Source organism: Sarcophilus harrisii, chromosome 5 (assembly GCF_902635505.1).
Source record: "Sarcophilus harrisii chromosome 5, mSarHar1.11, whole genome shotgun sequence".
NCBI classification, from domain to species: domain Eukaryota; kingdom Metazoa; phylum Chordata; class Mammalia; order Dasyuromorphia; family Dasyuridae; genus Sarcophilus; species Sarcophilus harrisii.
The window spans coordinates 18019575-18037260 of NC_045430.1; the positions used below are offsets into that span (position 1 = coordinate 18019575).

The following is a 17686-nucleotide window of genomic DNA, read 5'->3' on the forward strand; positions in this document are numbered from 1 at the left end:
AAGGGAGAAGTCATTAGGTAGAAAAAGCCAGCCCACATGGCTCCCATTCTTTCTCTGTTGAGAGATTAAAATGGAGAAGGCAGGGAAATGATAAAATGATATACATGTGAACCCAGAATGCAAAGCTGGGGATTGCCTGAGGGCCCCTGTAATCTTAGAGGAGGAATTTGGCCTCCTTCTCGCAGTCACGCTGGGCCTGAGCTTGGGATCAACTCCTTAGATCTCAGTTATTCATGCAAAGATATTTGGATCTCTGTGGGGACTTGTGGGAATATTCCTGTATTGACCTTGGATGCTCACCAGGTGGGCCATCGGTCCTAGTTAGCCAGGATTAGTAGATTTTGAGTAATCAGGGATACTTGGCAATGGATTAAATATCCATTGAATGAACTTTAGAACTGAGCAGAAGCTTAGAACACAGACTGTCAGAGCTGGAAGTAGTCTCGGGAACAGATTATGTTAAAGGTGAAAGGAACCTTAGAATATAACAAAGTGACATAGCTGGGAGGTTCATATATCGTCTTCATTTCACACTTTCCTTACCTGTAAAATGAGATTAGACTAAGATCTCTTCCAGTTCTAATTTTTTTGAACTGGGTCCAAAATCTGAAATTATACTAATTGCTAATCTGACGTCCCTTCTACTTCATCACATACAATCAACCGTCTCATTCAGGGCTTTGGACAGGAAAGCATGGAAGGGACCTGAGGGGGGATGGTGAGAACATCCATCCTCCTCTCTCCCTGCTCTCCCTTGAAATTAATACTTTTCACTGCTCTGAAAGGTCCCTCAGAAAGCATACCTATCAGCTGACTTGTGATGGACAGAAAGTTGAGGAGTTTCTATTTTTATGGACTTATTTCTATTTTTAAATGGCTGCTCTCTTGATGGTGGTAAAACAGGCATTTGGGGCAACTATGCTCAGCTGTTCCCCTTCCCCCTCCCCGGCTGCTTTATGAGGCTGTGTGTGTACAGGTTGTGTGGCTGAACTGTATAGTGTGTTATGTTTTCAATCCAACACCCTGAAAAGGAATAAACAGCAAACCAGCTTTAGAGAAGCTGCCCCGCCTTGGATTGAGGTTTGGGGATGGGCGGTGGGTGGGGCAGGGACATGGATAGGAGGCTGTCTCCTACCTGAGAAGAACATCCCTGATCTTGGCCTGCTTCAACATAGACCAGCCTTCCTCCTTCTAAAGCCGCAGTGAGGCCGGATGTTCTGGAATGCTGGCTGCCCTCTCCCTTTACCTCACCCATGGCATTGTGCCCGGAATGTCCACTATTCCATTGGAACAATGACCAATTCTTACCTTTGCTTTTCCCCAGCCCCTACTTATTGGTTTTCCGAGAGGTAAGAGAAGGGGGAAATTTCATATTGGAAAATTCCACAGCTTCCTGCTCACTAGCCAGTTCTGTCTCCTTTTTCTGTCTCCCTCACCCCTTCTTTTCTCTCTTTCTCTTTTTCTCTCTCTCTTCTCCTTCCCCTTCTCCCTCTCCCTCTCTCTTTTTCCCTCCCTTACTCCTGCTCTCTCCCCCTTTCCATCTCCTTCTCCATCTTCATCTCTATCTCTGTGTTTCTTTCTGTGTGTCTATCTCTCTGTCTCCCCCACCCCACCCCCAGACTGGGGAAGGGGAAGACATTTTCCTAACATAGTTCCAACTTAAATTATAATTTGCCTGAAATTGGAGCCTCTTTTCTATGCATTTCTGCATCCTTAGAACTACTGAGTTGCCCCCATAGAGCCCTCTAACACCTTCTCCCCAGGCAGCCCTTCTCCCTTACTTCATTGATATAAAGGCCACTTCTTCTGAGTTCTCCTAAGACCTCAGGGGTCCAAGATGGTGACAGTCTTAGCCACCATCCTGGACTCTTTTCTCTTTCCATTGAACACTCTTGCAATTGATGATCTCACTGGCTTCCGTGGATCAAAGTAACATTGCTATGTGGCTAATTTCCAGATCTGTATATTAAGCCCTAATATCTTTGTGGATCCCCAGAGATACATTGCCAGATGCCTCTTGGATATCTTAAACTGGATGTTCTCTAGATATCCAAATTCGGAACTCGTCGTCTTTCCCCAAAACTCATCTTTTGATTGGTTTTCCTCAAAACCCTCTTCCCTATAACTTCCAAACTTCAGTCTCTTAGAACCCAGACTCACATCCTTGGGCTTATTATTTATTCCTACATTCGCTCCATATAGTTAATCCATTACAAAATCATCTTCTTTCCAATAATCCAACATGGTTCTTATATATTTCCTCCTCTCCACTTATACAGCCAACCCTCTAATTAAGGCCTTCATCACTTCTTGTGAGCCTCCTGCCTCCACTCAGCTGCCAAGGTGATTTTTCTAAAGCATAGGTTTGATTACATCACTTACTCTAACTTAATGAGCTACTTATTTAATCATGTCCAACTCTTCATGACCCCATTTGGGTTTTCTTGGCAGAGTGCTTTGCTGTTTCCTTCTCTGATTCATTTTACAGATGAAGAAAACTGAGGCAAACAAGTTTAAGTGACTTGTCCAGGGTCACTCAGCTATTAAGAGTCAGAGATCACATTTGAACTTAGTTCCTCCTGACTCTAGACCTGATGTTCCATGTTCTATGGCACCACCCTCTAGCTGCCCTAATACCTCCAAGATGAAATATAAATTCTTCTCTTTGACAGGTAAAATCACTTATAATCTGGGCCTGTTTTTAGCTTTCAAATCATCTTACACTATATTTGCATTCATATTATGATCTAGTTACACATACTTAGTTACAGTTTTTCTTTGAACATTTTAGCTCCCAACTCTATACCTTTATACTGGCTATCCCTCATGTCTGGAATGTTTTCCCTTTTCACTATTATTGCCTCATTTCAGATCTTCTTTTAAAACTGAATTCACATCCCATCTTATTTATTTTCATTCATTCATTTGCAATTAATTTTATTTATTATTATGTATTTTATTTTATTAAAATATTTCAAAAATTTTTGAATTCCAAATTCTTTCCCCCCTTTCTGGTCCTTTCCCCATCAACCACCTTCAGGAAGTCTTTCCCAGCTACCCCTCTTCCCCACTTCCACTCCTTATAGTTGCTAAAGTTTATCCCTAGTCACACAATGACTCTGTCAATCTTGTACATACATAGTTGTCTGCATGTCTTCTCCTCCAATAAATTATGAGCTCCTTGAGAGCAGAGTCTGGTTTTTGCCCTTCTTTGTTTCTCTAGCACTAAGCACAGTGCCTGACTTACAGTAGGCATTTAATAAATGCTTGACTGACTCATCATTAGACAGTCTTTGAGAATGCCCAAAACTGAAATATTCAGCCCCCTCCAACCTCCACTAGGCTCCAACCAGCCTAGTGATAGGATTCTCTAACTTAACTAGGCCAGCCCCTCAAATAATTCAGGCCCCAATCACCTCTCCTCTAGATTACTGAAGTAGCCTCTCAACTCATCCTATCTCATCTCCCTTAATCTGTCTTCCACATGACTGCCAAAGTGATTTTCTTAAAGTACATATATTCTCTTTACTCAATAAATTCAAAAGGCTTGCTGTTGATTTTGGGATTGAGTATAAACTCCTTTGTTTACCATGTACATCCTTTCACAACTTGTCCTACCACCTTTCTAACTTTCTAATAAGGTATTTCCTTCTAGGTCCCTTCATTCCAAGATGACCTTCTCATTGATCCTTTTACACAACTTTCCATCTCTTATCATTCAGGCTGTATCTTCTGCCTCCCTCCTCCCCTTGAGTCCTTAAAACACTGAGCTCCCCTCAAAGTTTACCTTAAATGCCTTCTGATGCCTCCAAAAGTACCTTCCTTCCCTAAAGCATTTTGATATCTAATTGATATGAATTTTGTGTGTGTGTACTGTATACCCATTTATAGGTCTGCTGTATACACAATGTATGTCTTCTGTGTATACATTGTATATATCTGCTGTGTATACGCTGTCTATATCTGCTGTGTGTACATTGTATGTCTGGTGTGTATACACTGCATATATCTGCTGTGTGTGCACTATATATGTCTGCTGTGTGTACATTGTATATGTCTGCTGTGTGTACATTGCATGTATCTGCTGTGTATACACTGTATATGTCTGCTATGTATACATTGTATGTCTGGTGTGTGTACACTGCATATATCTGCTGTGTGTACACTGTATATGTCTGCTATGTGTACATTGCATGTATCTGCTGTGTGTATATTGTATATGTCTGCTGTGTATACGCTGTCTATATCTGCTGTGTGTACATTGTATATGTCTGCTGTGTATGTACTGTATATGTCTGCTGTGTATACATTGTATGTCTGGTGTGTATACACCGCATATATCTGCTGTGTGTGCACTATATATGTCTGCTGTGTGTACATTGTATATGTCTGCTGTGTGTACATTGCATGTATGTGCTGTGTATACACTGTATATGTCTGCTGTGTGTACATTGTATGTATCTGCTGTGGGTACATTGCATGTATCTGCTGTGTATACACTGTATATGTCTGCTGTGTATACATTGTATGTCTGGTGTGTGTACACTGCATATATCTGCTGTGTGTACACTGTATATATCTGCTGTGTGTACATTGCATGTATCTGCTGTGTGTATATTGTATATGTCTGCTGTGTATACATTGCATATATCTGCTGTGTATACACTGTATGTCTGGTGTGTATACAATATATACACATACACTATATGTCTGCTGTTGATATATTGTATAAGTCTGTTGTATACACATTGTTTCCACCAGTAGAATGTAATCAACTCAAGTTCTGGATTTCACTTATGTCTTAGTGTCACTAGTGTCTAACACACTGCTTGGAACTAATTTTTTCCTAGACCTGTGATTTCACAAATGTAAGAAAGATTCTACTCATACAGGCCATTCATTCCCTTATGGTCTTAGAAAATAGTCGGGGGGGGGGCAGGAAGGGGGAAAGAAATGGTCCAAGGGCACTGGAGATTGAAAGAACTTAAAAACTCACTCAGAATCACACATTCTGTCTGTGTCCAATGTAGGACTTGAACTTAGTCTTCTTGACTCTCTGCCCAGCAATCTGTCCCCTACATCAACTCTGCTCCTACCTGATTTAAAAAAAAACCCATAGATAAATGTCTCATTGAATCCACTTCTGGTGGATTACACCTTCACAAATCTTTCTTTCCAACATGGCAGTCCCTGTCAGAATTTACCTTCTACCAGCATCATCTGCAGTACCCCAAGATAACCTCCACATTTTTGATAGCAGAGGAAATATAGGTAAAACCTAATTCCTAATGTACAGTTTAAATGATTGATAATCACAGAATCTCAAGGTTAGAAGGAACCCCAAAGGCCAACTTCTCTAATCTGTCCCCAAACAGGAATCTTTTCTATGTCCTCAGTATTTGGGTATTTTACTTTAAAAACCTCTAGTAGGAAAACACCTACTACCTCCCTTCCAGGAAACTCCATTTTGGTGTCACACACAATTTCTCTTAAAGACATTTGTTATATTACTGCGGGGGTTGTTAATGGAAACTCCCACAGCCAGAAATGCCTTAACCTAAAGGAAAGCATCATTACCGGCTCTAATAGTATAATTTCAGACACCACAGTAGGCCAGTAGGAGAGCCAAGCTTTCCAAGGCTCCACACGTCAGGCCAAAAGCCTGTTCTAATTAAGCATAAGTTTGGTGTAAAGCCTCAGTCTCCTAGAGAGAGGACAAACCCAACAGACTGTTGTTTCTAGGAACATGGTAGTTTGGAGGAATGTAGAGATGATCTGGTCTGGTCCCTTCATTTTACAGATAAGGAAGCAGAGGCTGATAAGGCACTTTGGCCAAGTGCTTTATTTGTCCAAGGTTATAGTAAACGGTGGGACAGGTCATTTGGCTTCAAATCTTTCTCACTGACTCATGAGATATAGACTGAAGTTCACTGGTTAGAAGCAAGTCACCATTTCTCTGTGCTTCCATTTTTTTTTCATCTATATAATGAAAGAGTTAGTCTTATGTGGCCTTGATGGCTTCCTTCCACTCCTTCTCTAAGTCTCAGTTTCTTCATCTGTAAAATGAGGGGGATGCACTACATGACTCCATGGGTGCCTTCTAGTTCCCTGATCCTACTTTATTTACTAATTATAATTAATTTAATATAATTGATTATGGTCACTCGTTAATTATAAGACTACGCAGTACAGTGGAAAATGGGAGACTTGAGTTCAAATCTCAGTCCAACCATGATCCCAGAATCTCAGACCTAGCAGGAGCCTCAATGTGCTTTTTCTCCAACCTAAATATCCACAGGGATCTCTCTCTATAACATCCCCGACAAATGGCCAGCCAACTACTTCAAGAAGAACTCTATTCAAAAAATACTCACTATTCCTTGAGGGTAGATCCTTAGGGGAAATGTTATCCTCCATTGAACCCAAATCCGACTCTCTGCAGCTTCAAGCTACTGCTTCTAATTGTACCCCTTGAGGACAAATGGAACACAACCAATTCTCCCAGATGGCCTTCCAATGACTTAATAGTGATTGTCATGTCTCCAGGGTCTTTTCTTCAGGCTAAACATTTATTCAGCAAGTGTTTATTAAGTATAGAATCTGTGGCAGGTAGTCTGCCAGACGCTGAAGATATAGCAGGTAAAAAGAGAGATGATCTCTACCCTCAAGGAGCTCCTGTTCTATTGTTGGGCCAGAAAAAGAAGAATGACAGCATGTACATAGATAATTAAGTGCAAAATGTGTGTGTGTGTGTGTGTGTGTGTGTGTGTGTGTGTGTCAGAGAGAGAGAGAGAGAGAGAAGTGGAGATAGAGATAAGAGACAGAGATGAAGAGACAGAGAGAGTTGAATAGTGAAAGACAGAGACAGAGATCAAAAGAGAAGTAGAAAGAAAAAGAAAGAGATAGGTGGAGAAAGGGGGGAGAGAGAGAGGAGGGAAGTGGAGAGGTGGAATGGGGAGAAAGACAGCAAGTAGGCAATCGTTTTTGTCAAAAAAAGTTATTTATTTTTAATCTTTTATATTTTGAGTGTTATATTCTCTCCCTATTTTTACCGACCCCCACCCACTGAGAAGGTAAACAAAATGATATCAATTATATATGTGAAATCTATTTCCATATTAGCCATATTAATTTTTTTCTTTCTTTTTTTCCCATTTTATTTTTTTATTTTTTTTAAATAACTTTTTATTGACAGAACCCATGCCTGGGTAGTTTTTTTACAACATTATCCCTTGCACTCACTTCTGTTCCGATTTTTCCCCTCCCTCCTTCCACCTCCTTCTCCCGATGGCAAGCAAGCCATATATTTTTTAAGTAAAAAAGTTATACTTTAGTCTTCACTGAGTTCATCACTTCTGTCTTTGGAGATAGCATTTTTTCTTTTTTTTTTTCTTTTCCTTTTTTGGGGGGTAGGGGATTTAAATAGTCTTTTTTTTTTAATTTTCCAAATACATGCATATAGTTTTCAACATTTACCTTTGCAAAATCACAGTCATTTCAATAGACATGGTGGGGGTGGGAGAATCAGCCAGGCAAGAGATTATATTTGTACTGAACCCTGAAGGCAGCTGCGGATCCCAGAAGGTGAGGAAGATGCTCCTTGTAGGTGTGGGGAACAGCCTGCTCAGAGGCAGGAGCTCTCACTTTGTAGATGAGGAGCAGCAATTAGGACAGTTTGTATAGAACACGGGGAGCATACAAAGGGGTGATGTACAACAAACCTACGGAGGGAAACTAGAGTCAGATTGTGAACATCTTAAAATGGCAAGTGGGGGAGTTTGTGTTTTTATCCTGAGGGCAATAGGCAGCCACTCAGTTATCTGAAACAGGAAAGGTATACAGTCGAACCTGAAGCATTAGGAAAAAATCACTTTGGCAGCAGTGGGGAGGAAGGATTAGAGCAGAGAAAGATGATGGTGATAGGGCAGGTGTAAGGTGAAGAGAACCTGGACCAGGGAGGGCTGTGTGAACACGGAGGAGGATAATGACGGAGGTGATATCCTAGGGAGGGATATGTCAGGCACTGGCAGTTGATTGGATGTGGGGGGAGAGGTAGGTGTGAGGATGAGGCCAAAGCTGGAGCCTTCCTTTTTTCCCCTTTCCCTCCTTTTCCTTTTTTCTTTCTTTTCCTGCCTTCCTTTTTCCCCTTTCCCTCCTTTTCCTTTTTTCTTTCTTTTCCTTCCTTCCTTCTTTCCTTTCTCTCTCATTCTTTTTCTTTTCTTCCTTCCTTTCTTCCTTCTTTCCTTCCCTTCTTTCTTTCCTTCCTTCCTTCCTTCCTTCTTCCCTTCCTCCCTCCCTCCCTTCCTTCCTTCACCCCTTTCCTTCCTTTTGTTTCCCTTTCTGTTCTCTCATACTCCGTCCCTTTCCCTTTCTCTCTCTTTTTCTCTCTATTCCTTCCTTTTCTCTTCCTTCTCTCTCCCTGCCTGTCTCTCTATATGTATCTTTCTCTCTCTCTTCCTTCTCTCTTTCTGTCTGTCTCTGTGTGCCCATGTCCTTGTCTGTCTCTGTCTCTTTCTGTTTCTCTGTCTCTCTGTGTCTGTCTTTGTCTCTGTCTCTCTCTGTGTGTTTCTGTCTCTGTGTGTATGTGTGTGTCTGTCTGTCTGTCTCTCTCTGTATCTCTTTCTCCTCTCTCTCTCTCCTCTGTGTGTCTCTGTCTTTCTTCTTTCTCTCTTCTCTCTCTATCTCTGTCTCTCTGTCTGTCCCCCCCTTCCTCTCTCTTTCTCCCTCCCCCTCCCTCTCTGTCTCTACTTCTCTCTTTGTCTCTGTCTCTTGATTTCCCTCCCTTTCTTTTTTCTCTTTTACCCCCTTCTTTCTTCCTCATCCATCCATCTCTCTCTCTCTCTCTCTCTCTCTCTCTCTCTCCCTCTCCCTCTCCCTCTCCCAATGTAGAATAGCACCCCCAATTCTCCATCTTATAGAGTTTCCTGTGGCCACTGGGAGATTAAATGGCTTGCTCGGAATCACACAGCTCTACTGTGTCAGACAGAACTCAGGTTCCGTCCTGTTGGAGGCCAGCCTCTCTCCGCTGCACCCTCATGTTCCCCACAACACAGAGCAGGCCCCTAATCCTTGGTTGAGAGATCTTGCCCCTCCTCCATGCCTTGGCGGAGTAGACCTGTCCTAGGCTGCCCCACCCTCCTTCCACCCTGGAACAAGCCAATATTCTTTGTATGCTTTGTGTTGGGACGGAGCCCGCTGCCAGGAACAGGATTCCAGCAAGCGCGTGCACACACACACACACACACACACACACACACACACACACACACGTACACGCACACATACATGGGAACATGAGGAAATGGGGTGGCAGGACTCCATGTTACTCCAAAGCAGCCAAGCTCTGGCTCTCTCCTGATGACCTCAGCCCAGGAGGAAAGTTCCCCCTCAGGCCTGCCTGACCCACCCTGATGGGGCATGTCAAGCAGCTTGCCACTGCAGGCGGGAGAGCCGTATCTTCAAAGATGGAAAGAGTTAGGAGCTCACTTTATAAAATTGTATCCTTTGAAATACATATCTGCCTCCAAGAGAAGTAGAAAACTTTTTTTTTCCCTTCTCTCTCCTAAGAAGCAGCCGAAAAGCCATACACATGTGGACAGAAAGCTGGTCCCACAGTCAAGAGGACCTGGGTTTGAGTTCAGCTCCAAGGCATTTAGGCTGGAGGACCCTAAACCTGTAGGGGAAAGAGAAGGTACCCAACTTCCCTGGTTGAGGGGAGTGCCCACACTATTAAACTCTGGTCTAGTGACATCTGACAGTGGACTTTCTAGGCCCTCAGTTTCCTCATTTAGAAAGGGATAGGGCCAGCTTTTCCACTCTCTGCCAAATGATATTGAGCAAGTCAAGTTCCTTCTTTACCTGCATAATGGGAAGGAGGGATGATCTACATGCATTGGGTTACATAGTGAAATCCTCTGACACTCGCTCAACTCCTCTGGCCTCAGTTTGTTCATGTGTGAAAAGAGAGAGTTGGGTTAAATACTCCCCAAAGTACCTCCCGCCTTGTCATCATTGAAAGGAACCAGGTTTGCTATTGGCTACCTATGTAACCTGGAAAAAAATCACTTAAGAAGAAGAAGGATGGATAAAAGAAATTAGGAAGGAAACGTGCATTTATTATGCACCTACTATGTCCTGAGCACTTTACAAATATTATCTCATTAGATTCTCACTGGGACATAGGTGCTACTATTGTCCCCATTTTTTGAGCTAACCTTTATGTAATTTCTCAAGGTTTGCAAAAGAATATGCATGTATATGTGTATATATATGTATATATTTATGTATATATATACATTTGCATATACAAATGTATTTGTAATACAAATATTATATATGTATATATGTAATCTCATTAAAATATGTACTCCTTGAGAATACATTTTTGCATTTTCTTTGTATTACAAATATTATATATGTTTATATACATATATGATCTCATTAAAATATGTACTCCTTGAGAGTACATTTTTACATTTACTTTGTATTAAAAAGAATTGTTCTTTGTATTACAAATATGATATATGTATATATGCATATATGATTTCATCAAAATATATATTCCTTGAGAGCAGAGGCTGTGACATTTTCTTTGTATTCCGAACTTTTCTCCTAGTTGGTGCCTAATAAATGCTTGTTGATTGCTTGATCCTGGGATGAAATGCTGCCTCATTTTACAGATGGGAAAACTGAAACTGAGAGCAGCTACATTATTTGCCCAGGATCATCCAGCTAAATGTCCGAGTTGGAATGGGATTTGAACTCAGCTCTCCTTGAATCCAAACCCAGCACTTGAGCCACTATATCCCCATTTGTAAAATGAATGACTTGAGTAAGGTGGTCTCTAAGATGTTCCTCTGATTAACCCTTTGACTACTTCTGTTGTTGCAGTTTCTCATCCAAGTTCTTCCCAGCTACAACTTTATGTTCCTAGCACCATGTAGGGCAGCTTGTGGTGCCATAGTGCCTAGGGCCCCAGAGCCAGAGTCGGGAAGAGCTGAATTCAAATCCAGCCTCAGACACTTGTTAGCTGTGAGATCCTGGCAAATGACTTCACTGTTTCCTCACCTCTAAATTAAGCTGGAAAGGGAAATGATAAACCGCTCTAGTGTCTTTGCCAAGAAAACCCCAAAAGAATTGGACGTTACTTCAGTGACTGACAGTTCCACATAACTAGAGAGCAGCAAGTCCCTCCCAAGCCTTTTTTCTGCCCTCCTAGTCTTTCTCTCTCCAGAGCATAAGCCTTCTTGAGCAGGTGGGGAAGGAATCGGTCATGGGCAGATTCTCGCTCCCTGAAAAAAGCTCCATCTGCCGCTGGAGATGCTCCTGAGCTCTCCCCTTCCCTCCTGGGCATCTGACTCATAGCAATACTCTCCTCCTCCTCCATCTCTGCCACGGCCCCTCGACTCCAAGGACTGGGAACATTTGAAAACGGATCCAGCCTAGAACACCAAAGAAATTCTTACACACGTTTTCCCAGGTTTCCAAACCCTGAGACTTGGATAATCTTCTCTTCCTCCTTAGCTTGGCCCATGATGGTGTCTAGGGGCCGGGGCAACACGCCACCCAGTAAGCCCAGGCAGCTTCTCAGACTTAACAGTGGCCCAGATTCTTTGGTTTGAGGGGGAGTGGGGAAACGAGTGATTTTTTTTGAAATGTGTGACTTTGGCAGGCCTGGCACGGAACCAATGGGTGTGAGTCCAGGCTTGGGCTCTTCGGTTGGGGTATCTGTCTGGTAGCAGGTGCCCTTGGCACTGTGCTGTGGTGAGGACTGCCCATCACTGCCAGCAACCATTGGCGAATGAGCTCCTGGGGGTGTCTCCCTGCTTAACTTCCTCCCCCACCCCCATCAAGGACAGTTTCCAAAGGGAAAACCTGGCAGGGAGTGAGTGAAAGGGGTGTTTAAGGATTCCTAGCAGCCTCCTCCTTCTCGCTCCTTTCTCCATCCCAAGCTAAGACAAGAGGAGGTAGCAGAAAGTTTGTCCCTTTTCCCATCTCCTGGAGTTTAGTTGAGATAATCAACCTCCTAATCTTAGGACCTTTATAGACAATCGGCACCGGGGAAATTAATCCCTCCGGAGTTTTTTTTTACCAAGCTCACTAACCGGGCACCAGACATGTCCAGAATGGGAATTAGGGGCGTCACAGGAAAACTGGCCCTGTCGGTTCTTGCCACAGCACCCCTACATTCCTTGATTAAAAAGGGGGGGAAACACCAGCAGCAGCCACGAGTCCATGGTCCCTATTGCTTCCCTCCTCGTTCTCTGTCTCTCGGTGCCCACCACCACCCAGCCTTAGCAGCCACATCAGCTCCAGGCCATCCCGGGTGCCAAGAGAAGGACCAAGGTAGGGGGGAAGGGGACTGGGCATTCCGCAGCGGACTTGCCAGTAACCTGGAGACGGGCTTCTGTTTCCCAGCCTGGCCTCTTTTATCTGGGGAACAATAGGGGCATACAGGGAAGGCCTTGTGCGGCACCCAAGCCCCTGGGCCCTTTGACTCCAGGAATTTTTTAAGTGCTGACCTCCCTCCGTGAGGTCCCTTGGCCATCCAATCCAAAGGGCCGGCTCCTCCAGCTGATTCCTACCCTGCTCTGAGCGGGGGCATCCCAAGCTTTTATTCTGTACCCCTCCCCCCCAATGCCCTGGGTTCTTAGGGGAGTGCTTTGCTCTGAGAATCCCCTGCTAGGGAAATCAGATGATTCTATAATTCAAAGGGGAAGAGAGTTTTCTAAGTGATTGTCCCCTTCTTCTTCTTTCCCTCCATGTCTCATCTACTTTTTCCATAGAAAAATCATCCATCTTCCCAGAACAAGTAAAAGATCCCTGAATTTTGAATCAGAGGATCTGGTGTCCATTCCCTACTCTGCCTCTTCCTACCGATATGTTAATATTGAACAAATCACTTTTCCTCTCCGGACCTCAGTTTCCTTATATGGACCATCAAGAATGTTGCCTAAATGGCCTCTTGGATTTCTTACATCTCTAGATTCTATGCCTTGGACTCATAAGAGCACAAAATGGACCAGCCCCATCCCTCATAATCTTCCCCTACTAAGTTGTCTCCACAGCATCCAAGCACTTCTTTGGTGGTTTGGAAGGAACCACAGGGATGAACGGGTAATCAATAAAAAGAAAAGCATCTGGTCCCTAGAGTCCTTGTTCAATCCTTTCCAACTCTCCATGCCCCCATTTGGGGTTTTCTTGTCAAAAATACTGGATTACTTTGTCATTTCCTTCTTCAGCTCATTTTACAGATGAGGAAACTGAGGCAATGAGGGATAAGTGACTTGCCCAGAGTCACACAGCTGTCACACAGCTACCAAGTGTCTGAGAGAGCACTTAATCAATGTTTATGGGCCGACCCAATGACTGACTTCTAAGATTTTCCATCTGCCCTGCGGATGAACTTTTTTTTTTTCTACGTGTCGTTTCCCACAATTAGAGTATGGGTAACCCTCCAAATGAAAAACAGGGACTGTCTGGATTTTTCCTTTTGTATCACTAGCATTTAGGACAGTACCCAGCACATAATAAGCCCTTAATAAATGCTTTTTCATTCATTTAGCCATTCATTCGGATGGTGAGGGAAGAATGTGAGTAATAAATACACGCCAGCATTCAAATCTGACTATTCTGCCTCCGATCCAGTGCTTGTCACCTTCCCTCAGAGAGCATTTTGGTTCCATTCTCTTCTCGATAACATTATAGAATCAGAAATCAAAAGCATAGAATCAAAAATCAAAAGCTATAAATGAGCTCTAACTCCCTCATTTAACAGGTAGAGAATCCAGGAATCAGAAATATTATGAGGCTTACTCAAAGTCACATGGCAAGTCATTATTGATGTTGACATTGGATTCCAGGCCTGTGAACCAGCTCTTCTCTCCGCCTCCCGGGGAACTATGTGCCGTCTAGAACCACAGCCAAATCCGACATTCTGGGATTCTTTCACTGGGCTTCTTTCTTAATCTTTAATCTTCTTTCTTAATTCTTCTTTCAATCCCTTTCCAATGTGAGAGTCTCTGCTCAGGGTCCACTCTCCAGAACGCCCATGTAGAAGTGACCAATGGCAGGGCAGTACAGGAGAGAGAAAACAAGTCTTAGGGTCAGAGAATTGGACTCAAGTTTGGCTTCAGACCCTACTGATATGACCTCACACTCACTTAACTTGTCTGGGGCTCGGTCTCTTATTGGAAAATTTAGGGGCTCAAGCCAGATCTTAGCCTAAGACTTCTTCCCGCTCCAAATCGGCAATCCTTAAACCCTGGCTGATGGCAAGAGTTTTGCTTCTTTGCTCCGAAGCTGAGTTTCACAAAAAGTTCTGCAAAAAAAGGACCCGTCACTTTCTCATCTGCCATCAAAATGTATCTTGGATTGGGAGTTAAGAAATCTGAATTTGAATCCTGGCTCTGTTCCTACCCAGGTGATCTAAATGCAACTTATTTCCCTGATTTAAATTTTAGTGTAGAAGTAACTGGATTTGATGGCCTGGCTCTGAAGTCCCTTCCTTCTTTGGCTTATGATCCTGAAGAGTGTCCTGGGCACTGCTGAATCATATAGGAGGGGAAGTGCACATCCGTTTTAGCCTTTGAGAGGCAATGTGTCAGAATGGAAAGTGAACTGGGTTTGCAGTCAGAAAGTCCAGGATTTATATCTTACACTGTGTGACCCTAAACAAGTCACCTTATATTTCTAAACCTCAGTTTCCCCATTTGTAAAATGAGCTGCTTGGATGATATGGCTTCCCCTTTCAGATCTAGAAATAGGATCCCTCTTGACACCTCAAATTTCTCATCCACAAAATGAGGGAGATTGGACTAAATGGCTTTTGAGAGATCTCTTCCAGCTCTGGGGCTGTGATCCCCATTCTCTGAGCCTCGGCTTTCTTATCTGTAAACTGAAGGCAGTGGCTCCTCTAAATCAATAATCCTATGATCTAATTCAAATTCTTATTCCTTTGGGAGTCAAAATTTTCAGTTTATGCCAAATTTGCTGAAAATTACCCATCTGTCAGCAAGCATTTATTTTTGTATTGTTTTCTTTTTTTCTAGTTTTATATGTTTATTAACTTTTAAAATACACATTTCTTTTTTCTTTAATCTTTATTAATAAAACTTTAAATGTTATAAAAGTATTTAATGAAATATTGAATTTTGCCTCTAAGTTTTGTTATTTTTCAAAGCTGTACTTTGGTATCATTATCTGGGCTCTAATTAGGAGTATGGTTGTTTTTTAAATCTTCTGAAATGTATTTCTTTCCTCACTTTTTTTTTTTTTTTGCTGAGGCAATTGGGGTTAAATGACTTGTTCAGGGGCATACAGCTAGGAAGTATTAATTGTCTGAGGTCAGACTTGAACTCAGGTCCTTCTGACTTCAGAGCTAGTGCTTTATCCACTGTGCCACCTAGCTGTTCCCCCCCCTTCTTCACTTTCTTAATTCCCCATCCATCCCAATAGCTCACAGAACTAGGTCTGAGTATTATCAGTAACTGCCTCTTCTTTTTTATTATTATTAAAGGTTTCTATTTTCAGAATATATTCATGGATAATTTTTCAACATTGATCTTGTGTTCCAGTTTTCCCCTCCTTTCTCCCACCCCCTCCCCTAGATGGCAAATAATCCAATATATGTAAAACATGTTAAAATATATGTTAAATCCAATATATGCATACATATTTTAAATATATATTTCTTTATGAATCATGCTGGGAGAGAAAAATTGGAACAAAAGGGAAAAACCATGAGAGGAAAAAAAAAAAACAGAAAAAAAGTGAACATAGCTTGTGTTGATCTACATTCAATCTCCATAATTCTTTTTCTGGATGCAGTTAGTGTTTTCTATCCAAAGTTTATTGGGATTGCCTTGGATTACTGAACCTCAGCAAACTTTTGTTAAGAACCTATTATGGGACTGCCCACATAGGACTAGCTTTTTTTTTTTTTTTAACTAGGTGGCACAGTGGATAGAGCACCTGAAGTCAGGAGGACCCAAGTTCAAATCTGGCCTCAGACACTTAACACTTCTAGCTGTGTGACTCTGGGCAAGTCACTTAACCCTGACTGCCTCAGGGGAAAAAAAAAACTATACTAAACACTAGAGATATAAAAAAAGACACACAACAGACCCTGCCCTCAAGGAGCTGACTATCTAAAACAAATACATAGGAAAGAAAAAATATAGGGAGAAAAAACATAGGGAGAAAAACAAATACATAGGATAAGCTGTATACAGGATCAGTAAGAAATAATTAACAGGAAGGCACTAGAATTAGGAGAGATTGGAAGGGCTTCCTGTAGAAGATGAGATTTTAGTTGAAACTTAAAGGAAGCCGTGATATAAAGATGAGGAGGGTAAGAATTCCAGATATAGGAGACAGCCAGAAAAATTGCCTGGAGCTGAGAATTGGGGTAACTTGTTGAGCCCAGTCAGGAGGCTGATGTCTCAGAATCAAAGAATGTGTTGTGGGGAGTAAGGTATAAAATCACTGAGAAAATAGGAAGGAAGGTTATGAAGGTCTCTAAACACTAAACAGAGAATTTTTAAATTAATGATGCCGGAGGCAATAAGGAGCTACTAGATCATACCTATGTTTTAAAACAATTGCTTTGGCAGCTGAATGGAGTAGGGACTGAAGTGGGAAGATACTTGAGGCAGACAGAGCCACCAGCAGCTTTTGCAATGTACAAGCATGAGATGATGAGGGTCTGCATCAGGTTGGTAGTAATGTCAAAGGAGAGAAGAAGGCATTTTCAAGAAATATTGCAAAGGTGGAACTGACAGACCTTGGGAACGCTTGAATGGTGGGAAGGGTGAGAGAGAGAGAATGAGGAATTGAGAGTGCTACCTTAGGTTGGGGGACAGGGAGGATGGGGTACCCTCTATAGCAATAGGAAAGTTAGGAGTGGGAGAGGATTTTGAGGATGGTGAAATTAGTTCAGTTTGGGATGTATTGGATTTAAGATGTCTACCAGACACCCAGTTCAAGATATCTGAAGGACAGTTGGAAGTACCAGATTGGAGGTCAGCAGAATGGCTGGGGCAAGAAAAGTAGATCTGAGAATCATCACCATAGAGGTAGTAGTTAAATCCATGAAAGCTCATGAGGTCATGTAGGGAAGAAATATTGAGGGAGAAAAGATAGAAGGCCCCAGGGCTGAACCTTGAGGGAGACCTATGGTTAGATTGGTTATGGTGTAAAGGAGAAGCCAATGAAAGTGACAGAGAAGGAATGGTCAGATAGGTAAGAGGAGAAGCGGGAGTGGGGGAGGGGAGTGGGGAAAAAAAGAAGGGGAGAGAGAAGGAGGAAGGGAGAGGGACAAGAGGAGGAGGGAGGGAGACAGAGAAAGACAGAGACAGATTATAAAACAGTGGCAAAGACTACAAAGAGGTTAAGGAGAAGAAAAATGGAGAAAGGTCTAATAGATCTGGCAATTAAGAGATAACTGGTAACTTTTGAGAGGACAGTTTTGATGGAATGATAAAGACAGAAACCAGATTGTAAGAGGTTAAGGGAAGAAATTGTACACTGATTGTAGACAACTGAAATGAATAGATCTGAAGTAACCTAAACTGTCCTGGGGCAAAAGCTTCAGTAGCAATCAGTATGGGGATATTGGACTCTTATCCAGTGAGTGGACTTAAGTCCACTTAATCAAAGGATTCTATTACTCATTCCAACAATTTTT

General features: G+C 42.4%; 2 long non-coding RNA genes across 3 annotated transcripts in view; one reads left to right on the plus strand and one right to left on the minus strand.

Moving 5' to 3' along the window:
• The window catches only part of LOC116419670, a 33932-nt gene extending 32629 nt beyond the window's left edge, over positions 1-1303 (minus strand). Inside the window, exon 1 of one of the 2 annotated variants that reach the window (XR_004229945.1) lies at positions 1136-1302. This is a non-coding gene — a long non-coding RNA (uncharacterized LOC116419670). Of the gene's footprint in view, positions 1-1135 lie in introns of both variants that reach the window. The other variant, XR_004229944.1, reaches the window with a different exon arrangement.
• The window catches only part of LOC116419671, a 37788-nt gene that overhangs the window by 5539 nt on the left and 14563 nt on the right, over positions 1-17686 (plus strand). The window lies entirely within an intron of this gene.